Here is a 12,034-nt window from a genome sequence, read left to right on the forward strand (position 1 = left end):
TGATAATAAATAATTAGAATAAGTAAATTCATAGCGTCACAAATTAGAACATTGGTTACCAGGGGCTAGGGTGGGGAATAGGGAGTGTAGAGTTAATAGTTAAATTGTATGGAGTTTCTATTTTGGGTCTTGGAAAAGTTTTAGTAATAGAGGATTGTGATGGTAGCACAAAAATTGTGAACATAATTAACAGTACTGGAACATATATTTGAATGTGGTTAAAAAGAATGTTTTATGTTGTATATATGTTACTAGAATAAAATATTTTTAAATCTAAAAACAAATATGAGACTGTAAACAAAAACAGTGCACTCTAATGTAAGCCAGTGACTATAGTCAATAGCATAATTATAACAACATTCTTTTATCAATTATAGCAAAGGTACACTCTAATTCATGGTATCATTAATAGGGGGAGTATATGGGAAGTCTCCATTATATGCATCATTTTTCTGTAAACCTACAACTCCTATAATAAAAAACAAAAAAATGCTCAAAGCAAAGCAAAAAAATAAATTGATTCTGATCAAACTTAGTGAAATATCTTTCTGTCTTTCTAAAGTCCCACTAAAACCACACTAAAGGAGAAAAAAGTTAGAAACCCAATAATAGAAAAAAGTGAGAGACAATATTTTACGGGACTTCAAAAATTTTTGAAGATTAAAAGAAAATGGATTTTTCAGAGAAAGAATGGATTTTTCTGAGCACTTAACTGAGAAGCCAAATGAACCAAGGTGATTCCAAGTGAAAAACTCATAAAGTATTGGAATTAAAGACACAAGCCATTCATTAAAAAATAAGAAAAATAGAAAAAAATATGAGTATCACTTGAACATTGATATAAATATCAACTACATACCCAGATCTTTCCCCTTATTCCACAGGCCATACAATAATTGAGGCCCAGTTGAAAATGCAGTATGCCCAGCGGTGAGGAGTGAGCTATCAGGATCCTGGAAATTTTAAGGTCGTATATACATTACTAGAATAAATACTAAAAAAAATACATTGGACTGTATAACAAATAATGAACCTTATTGTAGATGATGGACTGCCATTATTAGTACAATTCTGAAAATATTCTCTTTTGATTTGTAACATATACCACACTAATTCAAGGTATTAATACTAGGGTAGTATATGGAACTCTGCATTTTATGCATGATTTTTCTGTAAGCCTAAAATTTCTTTAATATTTAAAAGCAAAACTACAGGGTAGCATAATTTAAAAGGAAACAACATTGCCTGAAATTATTTGCTTATGCAATGTCAGCTATAGCAATATAGAAGTTCTGATAATAGAGTACAACCAATTCTTAGTCTTTGGAATGATGAAACTATTTCCTTGTCTAAGTTCTAGTCACTAATTGCATTTTGCATAAAAGCTTGTGAACCATAGATTTTATTAAAACTGAATTTTATTTCAGCATTTAGGAAAATTAGCCATACTATCTTATTATTAAAAGTTCTAGTACACTGCTTTTTGTTGATGGTGGTGGTTTTATTTGAAAAGAAAAACCAAAATAAAATTAAAATGGCTCTCAGTTGTGCAATCTAACTCAGATAAGACATCTGAGTTGTATTAGAATGGTGATCCAGTATGCATAACAAAAAACCTTTTTATTATGATAGAGAAACATATTGAGAACCAGAAAATATACTCTTGAAAGTTATTTCCATACATATCTCTATTCCAGCATCAGATCAAGAAATTTTAGGAGAAATTATAAAATGTGAGTAAGAATGTAAGTACTAAGTATTAGAAGTGTAGGAAAGTTATACTGCATTAGAAAATCCACAGAGTGATACAATGGCCCTCTAAATTGTGTTTCTCAAAATACTAATAAAAGCAGAATCAGGATAGCTAGAACCAGAAAGTAACTGTGCCCATGGGTTGCAGAAACATCAGTACAGAGCCAGAGAGAGATCACATGGTCTGGCAAATATTACATTCAACTAGCAAAGTTACTCTTCAACAATAAAAAAAATCACTGTTCAAACAGGATTTAGAAGGTAGCTTAGAAAATGAAAGCTGTGGTGCCAGCTTAACATTATAGCTATTTTAGATTTTAAATATATGCCTTTAAATAATTTTCCAAAATGTATTTGAGTAGATTGTATATTCGGGCAAAACCAGCTGAAGTTATAGGTTCATGAACAAAGATTTGATGGGAATAATTAAGAGTTTTTCCAGATTTTAATAAAACAGCAGAGTTACATATTTTGGGACATGAATTACATGCAATAGAAGTCACATCACTAAAAAGTAATGAAATGAGAGTTTATTTGGAAAAAAGCAGCCTACAGACTGAAAGAATTGCCTATGCCTAAATCCATAATATGACATTTTAATTAAATTAGGATTATGGCCTGTCTTAGTTTGCTGGGGCTGCTGTAACAAAGTACCACAAACTGGAGGTTTAAAACAATAGTAATCTGTTGTCTCACAGTTTTGGAGGCTGGAAATCTGAAATCATTGTGTTAGCAGGACCATGCTCCCTCTGAAGTTTGTAGGGTGGATTACCAGCAATCCATGACATAACTCCATTTCTGCCTCCATCCCATGGCCCCTCTCTCTCTCTCTGGTTGCTTCCTACTGACTGGGTCCAAATTCTCTTTCCTTTATAAGGACACCAGCCATATTGGAGCAGGACCTACCCTCAACCAATTTGGCTTCATCTTAACTAATAACATCTTCAAAGATCCTATTTCCAAATAAATTTCTATTCACAGGACCCGGGTTTGGACTTGAACATATCTTTTTGGGAGACAATTCAGTCCACAACATGGTCCAAGAACTATAACACAATATCAGCTGTGTATAAAGACAGTTCAGTGCCACAACTCTATTACTTACTGCATAGCTACTGGTAATAACAGATGACATACAAAGCGCGATTTTTTATGGTCTATAGATTAAAAAAAAAAACAATTGGATTATGCAGGGCACAAGTGTGCCATAATGGACTATGTTTGGACTATATATCACTGATTCCCCTCTTTTCCCAGGAGAGAATTTAGCAGCTGCTTCAAGGACTAGATAGGGACAAAAAATCATCAGACTAACCAGATATATGGGTTGTAGGAAGAAAACAAATCTATTTTAAAATCCCCCAAGAGTTTATGAACAATTTTCAGTAACAATCTCAAGAGTATAGTATTGAACTTCCTCCACATAAGGAATGTGGAGTTTGGAGAGATTATTTAAACAGTAAAAGGTATATGATCATATTTATACCCTGAGTTTGTAGACAGATTATTTTATACTACATAGATTCAATAAAGCAAGATTCTGAATTCACTATCTTAGAAAATCATTCCTGGATAAAGTATATTACTCTTAATACCCTGGTGAAGTACACAATGAAAATGTTAAAGAAATAAGACAAAATGATAGAGGCAGTAAAAAAATCAATGGTTGCCAGGGGTTCAGGCAGTGGGAGGAATGAATAGGTGGGGCACAAGGTATTTTTAGGAAAACACAAATATTCTGTAAGATACTGCAATGGTGTATACCTATAACTAGGCATTTGTCCAAACCCATAAAGCTGTACTACACAGATTAAACCCTAAATTGTGGACCTTAGTAAATAATTATGTGTCAATATCGGTTAATCAATTGTAGCATATGTACCACACTAATGCAATATGTTAATAATAAGGGAAAATGTCGGTAGGAAGGAGAGGAAGTTTATAGCAACTCTGTGATTTTTTTTTATTAGTTTTTTTTTATTTTTTTATTTTTTTATTAACGGAAAGAAAAAAAAAAGAAATTAACACATTTAGAAATCATACCGTTCTACATATGCACTCAGTAATTCTTAACATCATCACATAGATGCATGATCATCGTTTCTTAGTACATTTGCATTGGTTTAGAGGAACTAGTAACACAACAGAAAAGATATAAAATGTTAATATAAAGAAAAGAAATAAAAGTAGTAATAATAGTAAAAAGCAACAACAAACAAACAAACAAGCAAACAAAAACAAAAAAAACCCTATAGCTCAGATGCAGCTTCATTCAGTGTTTTAACATGATTACTTTACAATTAGGTATTATTGTGCTGTCCATTTTTGAGTTTTTGTATCTAGTCCTGTTGCACAGTCTGTATCCCTTCAGCTTCAATTACCCATCGTCTTACCCTGTTTCTAACTCCTGCTGAACTCTGTTACCAATGACATATTTCAAGTTTATTCTCGAATGTCCGTTCACATCAGTGGGACCATACAGTATTTGTCCTTTAGTTTTTGGCTGGATTCACTCAGCATAATATTCTCTAGGTCCATCCATGTTATTACATGGTTCATAAGTTTATCTTGTCTTAAAGCTGCATAATATTCCATCGTATGTATATACCACAGTTTGTTTAGCCATTCTTCTGTTGATGGAGATTTTGGCTGTTTCCATCTCTTTGCAATTGTAAATAACGCTGCTATAAACATTGGTGTGCAAATGTCCGTTTGTGTCTTTGCCCGTAAGTCCTTTGAGTAGATACCTAGCAATGGTATTGCTGGGTCGTATGGCAATTCTATATTCAGCTTTTTGAGGAACCGCCAAACTGCCTTCCACAGTGGTTGCACCCTTTGACATTCCCACCAACAGTGGATAAGTGTGCCTCTTTCTCCGCATCCTCTCCAGCACTTGTCATCTTCTGTTTTGTTGATAATGGCCATTCTGGTGGGTGTGAGATGATATCTCATTGTGGTTTTGATTTGCATTTCTCTAATGGCCAGGGACATTGAGCATCTCTTCATGTGCCTCTTGGCCATCCGTATTTCTTCTTCTGGTAGGTGTCTGTTCAAGTCTTTTTCCCATTTTGTAATTGGGTTGGCTGTCTTTTTGTTGTTGAGTTGAACAATCTCTTTATAAATTCTGGATACTAGACCTTTATCTGATATATCATTTCCAAATATTGTCTCCCATTGTGTAGGCTGTCTTTCTACTTTCTTGATGAAGTTCTTTGATGCACAAAAGTGTTTAATTTTGAGGAGCTCCCATTTATTTCTTTTGTTTCTTCAGTGCTCTTGCTTTAGGTTTAAGGTCCATAAAACCGCCTCCAGTTGTAAGATTCGTAAGATATCTCCCTACATTTTCCTCTAACTGTTTTATGGTCTTAGACCTAATGTTTAGATCTTTGATCCATTTTGAGTTAATTTTTGTATAAGGTGTGAGATACGGGTCTTCTTTCATTCTTTTACTTATGGATATCCAGTTCTCTAGGCACCATTTATTGAAGAGACTGTTCTGTCCCAGGTGAGTTGGCTTGACTGCCTTATCAAAGATCAAATGTCCATAGATGAGAGGGTCTATATCTGAGCACTCTATTCGATTCCATTGGTTGATATATCTATCTTTATGCCAATACCATGCTGTTTTGAACACTGTGGCTTCATAATATGCCTTAAAGTCCAGCATCGCTAGACCTCCAGCTTCGTTTTTTTCCCTCAGGATGTTTTTAGCAATTCGGGGCAACCTGCCCTTCCAGATAAATTTGCTTATTGGTTTTTCTAATTCTGAAAAATAAGTTGTTGGGATTTTGATTGGTATTGCATTGAATCTGTAGATGAGTTTAGGTAGAATTGACATCTTAATTATATTTAGTCTTCCAATCCATGAACACGGTATGCCCTTCCATCTATTTAGGTCTTCTGTGATTTCTTTTAGCAGTTTTTTGTAGTTTTCTTTATGTAGGCTTTTTGTCTCTTTGGTTAAATTTATTCCTAGGTATTTTATTCTTTTAGTTGCGATTGTAAATGGGATTCGTTTCTTGATTTCTGCCTCAGCTTGTTCATTACTAGTGTATAGAAAAGCTACAGATTTTTGAATGTTGATCTTGTAGCCTGCTACTTTGCTGTACTCATTTATTAGCTCTAGTAATTTTGCTGTGGATTTTTCTGGGTTTTCTACATATAGTATCATATCGTCTGCAAACAGTGATAGTTTTACTTCTTCCTTTCCAATTTTGATGCCTTGTATTTCTTTTTCTTGCCTAATTGCTCTGGCTAGAACTTCCAACACAATGTTGAATAATAGTGGTGATAGTGGACATCCTTGTCTTGTTCCTGATCTTAGGGGGAAAGTTTTCAATTTTTCCCCATTGAGGATGATATTAGCTGTGGGTTTTTCATATATTCCCTCTATCATTTTAAGGAAGTTCCCTTGTATTCCTATCTTTTGAAGTGTTTTCAGCAGGAAAGGATGTTGAATCTTGTCAAATGCCTTCTCTGCATCAATTGAGATGATCATGTGATTTTTCTGCTTTGATTTGTTGATATGGTGTATTACATTAATTGATTTTCTTATGTTGAACCATCCTTGCATACCTGGGATGAATCCTACTTGGTCATGATGTATAATTCTTTTAATGTGTTGTTGGATACGATTTGCTAGAATTTTATTGAGGATTTTTGCATCTGTATTCATTAGAGAGATTGGTCTGTAGTTTTCTTTTTTTATAATATCTTTGCCTGGTTTTGGTATGAGGGTGATGTTGGCTTCATAGAATGAATTAGGTAGTTTTCCCTCCACTTCGATTATGTTGAAGAGTTTGAGGAGAGTAGGTACTAATTCTTTCTGGAATGTTTGATAGAATTCACATGTGAAGCCGTCTGGTCCTGGACTTTTCTTTTTAGGGAGCTTTTGAATAACTAATTCAATCGTTTACTTGTGATTGGTTTGTTGAGGTCATCTATTTCTTCTTGAGTCAAAGTTGGTTGTTCATGTCTTTCCAGGAACCTGTCCATTTCATCTAAATTGTTGTATTTATTAGCGTAAAGTTGTTCATAGTATCCTGTTATTACCTCCTTTATTTCTGTGAGGTCAGTAGTTATGTCTCCTCTTCCATTTCTAATCTTATTTATTTACATCCTCTCTCTTCTTCTTTTTGTCAGTCTTGCTAAGGGCCCATCAATCTTGTTGATTTTCTCATAGAACCAACTTCTGGTCTTATTGATTTTCTCTATTGTTTTCATGTTTTCAATTTCATTTATTTCTGCTCTAATCTTTGTTATTTCTTTCCTTTTGCTTGCTTTGGGATTAGTTTGCTGTTCTTTCTCCAGTTCTTCCAAGTGGACAGTTAATTCCTGCATTTTTGCCTTTTCTTCTTTTCTGAAAGAGGCATTTAGGGCAATAAATTTCCCTCTTAGCACTGCCTTTACTGCGTCCCATAAGTTTTGATATGTTGTGTTTTCATTTTCATTTGCCTCTAGGTATTTACTAATTTCTCTTGCAATATCTTCTTTGACCCACTTGTTGTTTAAGAGTGTGTTGTTGAGCCTCCATGTATTTATGAATTTTCTGGCACTCCACCTATTATTGATTTCCAACTTCATTCCTTTATGATGCGAGAAAGTGTTGTGTATGATTTCAATCTTTTTAAATTTGTTAAGACTTGCTTTTGTGACCCAGCATATGGTCTATCTTTGAGAATGATCCATGAGCACTTGAAAAAAAGGTGTATCCTGCTGTTGTGGGATGTAATGTCCTATAAATGTCTGTTAAGTCAAGCTCATTTATAGTAATATTCAGATTCTCTATTTCTTTATTGATCCTCTGTCTAGATGTTCTGTCCATTGATGAGAGTGGTGAATTGAAGTCTCCAACTATTATGGTATATGAGTCTATTTCCCTTTTCAGTGTTTGCAGTGTATTCCTCACGTATTTTGGGGCATTCTGGTTCGGTGCGTAAATATTTATGATTATTATGTCTTCTTGCTTAATTGTTCCTTTTAATAGTATATAGTGTCCTTCTTTGTCTCTTTTAACTGTTTTACATTTGAAGTCTAATTTGTTGGATATTAGTATAGCCACTCCTGCTCTTTTCTGGTTGTTATTTGCATGAAATATCTTTTCCCAACCTTTCACTTTCAAACTATATTTATCTTTGGGTCTAAGATGTGTTTCCTGTAGACAGCATATAGAAGGATCTTGTTTTTTAATCCATTCTGCCTGTCTATGTCTTTTGATTGGGGAATTCAGTCCATTAACATTTAGAGTTATTACTGTTTGGATAACATTTTCCTCTACCATTTTGCCTTTTGTATTATATATATCATATCTGACTTTCCTTCTTTTTACACTTTTCTCCATGCCACTCTCTTCTGTCTTTTTGTATCTGACTCTAGTGCTTCCTTTAGTATTTCTTGCAGAGCTGGTCTCTTGGTCACAAATTCTCTCAGTGACTTTTTGTCTGAAAATGTTTTAATTTCTCCCTCATTTTTGAAGGACAATTTTGATGGATATAGGAGTCTTGGCTGGCAGTTTTTCTCTTTTAGTAACTTAAATATATCATCCCACTGTCTTCTAGCTTCCATGGTTTCTGCTGAGAAATCTACACATAGTCTTATTGGGTTTCCCTTATATGTGATGGATTGCTTCTCTCTCGCTGCTTTCAAGATCCTCTCTTTCTCTTTGACCTCTGACATTCTAACTAGTAAGTGTCTTGGGGAATGCCTATTTGTGTCTAATCTCTTTGGGGTGCGCTGCACTTCTTGGATCTGTAATTTTAGGTCTTTCATAAGAGTTGGGAAATTTTCAGTGATAATTTCTTTCATTAGTTTTTCTCCTCCTTTTCCCTTCTCTTCTCCTTCTGGGACACCCACTACACGTATATTTGTACGGTTCACATTGTCCTTGAGTTCCCTGATACCTTGTTCAAATTTTTCCATTCTTTTCCGGATAGTTTCTGTTTCTTTTTGGAATTCAGATGTTCCATCCTCCAGTTCACTAATTGTAGCTTCTGTCTCTTTAAATCTGTCATTGTAGGTATCCATTGTTTTTTCCATCTTTTCTACTTTATCTTTCACTTCCATAAGTTCTGTGATTTGTTTTTTCAGTTTTTCTATTTCTTCTTTATGTTCAGCCCATGTCTTCTTCATGTCCTCCCTCAATTTATCGATTTCGTTTTTGAAGAGGTTTTCCATTTCTGTTCGTATATTCAGCATTAGTTGTTTCAGCTCCTGTATCTCATTTGAACTATTGGTTTGTTCATTTGACTGGGCCATATGTTCAATTTTCTGAGCGTGATCTGTTATCTTCTGCTGGCGTCTGGGCATTTAGTCAGATTTCCCTGGGTGTTCGACCCCACAGGTTGAAAGATTTTTCTGTGCAATCTCTGGGTTCTGTTTTTCTTATCCTGCCCAGTAGGTGGCGCTCATGGCACACGTTTGTCTACGGGTTCCACCAATGAAACTTGCTGTGGGTCCTTTAACTCTGGAAAACTGTTGCCGTAGGGGAGGTTCGGCAGCCGAAGCTTCTTGGAAGAGTGCCAGCCGGCCTGGGGTTCCGAATGCGGGGAGGGTCGCCGGTTGCCGCAGCACGGGAGAGCGTCCGGCCGAATTAGCTAGTCGGCCCGGGGCGCCAAGCATGGCGGGAGGGCGCCAGCTGTCGCAGCCCGGGAGAGTGCACTGTTCCCAGCCGGACGGGGGAGTCACGTGTTTGGAAGGGATCCCCCGGTCACTGTTCTCCGCAGTCTGGGGATTTCCGACCCAACTTTCTCAGTTGGTCCGGGGGGCCTCGCGTGGTGGGGGCACCAGCCGCCGCGGCCTAAGGGGACCGCCTGTCCAATTCTACCAGCTGGCCTGGGAAGGTGGAAGGGAGGGACTCCGGTCGCTTGCCGTCCCACCCAGGAAAGCCCGTGCCCCTTGGTGATCTCACCGGAGCTGGTTCTCCCACAGAGTCAGCCGTTCCAGGATGGGGTACGCCGTCCCTTTGATCTCCCTCGTGGCTCCGGGAGCTGCTCTGTATTATCTCCACTCCCCCAGTAGCTGTTCTGGAGGAGGAAAGGTGAGGGCGGCAAGGCTGTCGAGGCTGGTGGTGGAGAAGCCTGTGAAGGCGGAAGAGGGGAGAGGAGGGAGGGCGGGTCCCCTGCTGCGGGGTGTGGGTGCCGCACGGCGGGCCGGCGGACAAAAGAGGGGATCTCTGTGATTTTTGTACAATATTTCTGTAAGCCTAAAACTTCTCTAAAATAAAAGCATATTAAAAATTTTAAAAATGTTAAAGAAATATATATATTTTTGTATTGTAGAAGCAGAATTCTGATGTGCATATTATTTAGAACAATCTCAACCAAATCAAATTGAAAGCACCTAGAAAATGTTAGTGAATAATAATAATAAACATTCTGTTATATCAGGGTTACACCATACCTTCAAAATCAAAATTTTCTCACTTCATTCTCACAACCACACAACAAAGAAGGTACCATGATCATCCTTAATTAACACCTTAGAAAAGTGAGGCTTAGAGAAAATCATGATTTATTCATGATTATAAAGTAATTAAGTGTCAGATCTTTGACCTAAAATTGAGTTACCTGATTCCAAAATCCATGATCTATAGGAGGGTTGGCAAGCTTTTTCTGTGAAAGGCCAGATCTTTTAGGCTTTGTGGGTCATAGGATGTATGTCACAGCTGCTCTGTGGTTGTAGCGTGGAAGCAGAGCCATAGACAACGCATGAATGAAGAGGCTAAACTGTGTTCCAAACCACACTATTTACAAAAGCCCCGCGGGATTTCCCCCTTCAGTATCACTATTCCTCTTCTGGTTTGAATTCATCTCTGTACATAAATAAATTGTCTTATCCTATTTCTCCACAAGAAAGTGAAATAAAAAAAAAAGCATTATCTGATGACGTCAAGATATGCAGTCTGGCAGGTTGTGTAATTTGAGAGGAAAGAAAATGGACTTTGGAATTTAATACAAATAAGCAAGCAAACAAAAATTTGGGTTCCAATCCCAGCTCTATGGGCCCATGCATGTTAATTAAGTTGTCTGAGCTTCTATTTCCTCATAAATTGGAAGTTTTTATGCCTAATCTGGAGGATTATTGTGACTATTAATTTGTAAAAGTCCTTGTTTATGTTAGGCCTTCAATAAATACATACACCCACCTAATGTGTTAGCAGAATACATTATCACTGAATTTTTTCCCCAAATATTAATTCCAATAAGAATATTTCATTTTAGATAGTTGGCCATATTTCAGCAAATATTAAAATTTCTCCCCTTGCAAGAATAAAATTATTTTAAAAATGTATTTCATATGTTAGCATACTACTAGCGATCTTATAAAGAAATGTGGGAATAAAGAACACTTAGAATGCAAATTTATGATTCACATTCAAATCCCAGGATTCAGAAATCAAATTCCAGATTATCATAATTCAATTATTTTCATCATAGATTAATAATAATCTCAATATAGATATCATTTCTTCCAAAAATGCAATATTAAAATATTGTAGGACATTTGTACAAATTTCAAAAAGTATAAAGAAAAAAATCTCACAAAGGCTACATCTAGAAACAACACTAATTTAAATTTTTATAAATTTATTTTCTAAAATGTCATATATATGTGTGTGTTTGTGTGTGGATAATGTATGGTATGCATATTTGTTTGTAGCTAAATATATACTTGTAGATCACATTTTTAATAAATTTTATATATTTATAATACAAATTGCAAGAAATTATAATTATTTCTGTTAGCACCCATATAGCTGATAAGATCTTAGGATACCTAAATAAATATAAACTAAAAAAAGATAACAATGCAATAGATAAACTTTTCCCTCAAGCATCAAAGCAACAGAGTATCTAAACCCAGAGATGACTGACGAAGGGTTTTATAACTAGTGACAAGAATACTGGCTCTTTATGATATATATTCTCACTCTGGGTACCCTAAAAAGAACATGCACATCGCTGATCAGAAAACAGAAAGGCACAGAGTTTCACATACTTTGGAAAATATTTTGACTCAGTTGGGGACAAGATTAATGATTTTGTGAAATCAGAACATGCAAGAGAATCCAGCTGGATATTGCTCAGCTAACCAGTGCAGTCTAAGAAAGAGCATATGGCTGAATATTGATTGCATGCCTTTCCAGCCATAGAAAAAAAGAATGAAAAGAATAAATGTTCAGGGGCGGGCCGCGGTGGCTCAGCGGGCAAGAGTGCTTGCCTGCCATGCCGGAGGACCCCGGTTCGATTCCCGGCCCCAGCCCATGTAAAAAACAAACAAACAA

The 12,034-nt window shown here is 36.1% G+C and overlaps 1 long non-coding RNA gene across 7 annotated transcripts in view; it reads right to left on the reverse strand.

Moving 5' to 3' along the window:
• LOC143661972 (uncharacterized) overlaps positions 1–12,034 on the reverse strand; it is a 531,445-nt gene that overhangs the window by 256,090 nt on the left and 263,321 nt on the right. The window lies entirely within an intron of this gene.

This window comes from Tamandua tetradactyla, chromosome 18, assembly GCF_023851605.1.
Source record: "Tamandua tetradactyla isolate mTamTet1 chromosome 18, mTamTet1.pri, whole genome shotgun sequence".
In the NCBI taxonomy this organism is placed as follows: domain Eukaryota; kingdom Metazoa; phylum Chordata; class Mammalia; order Pilosa; family Myrmecophagidae; genus Tamandua; species Tamandua tetradactyla.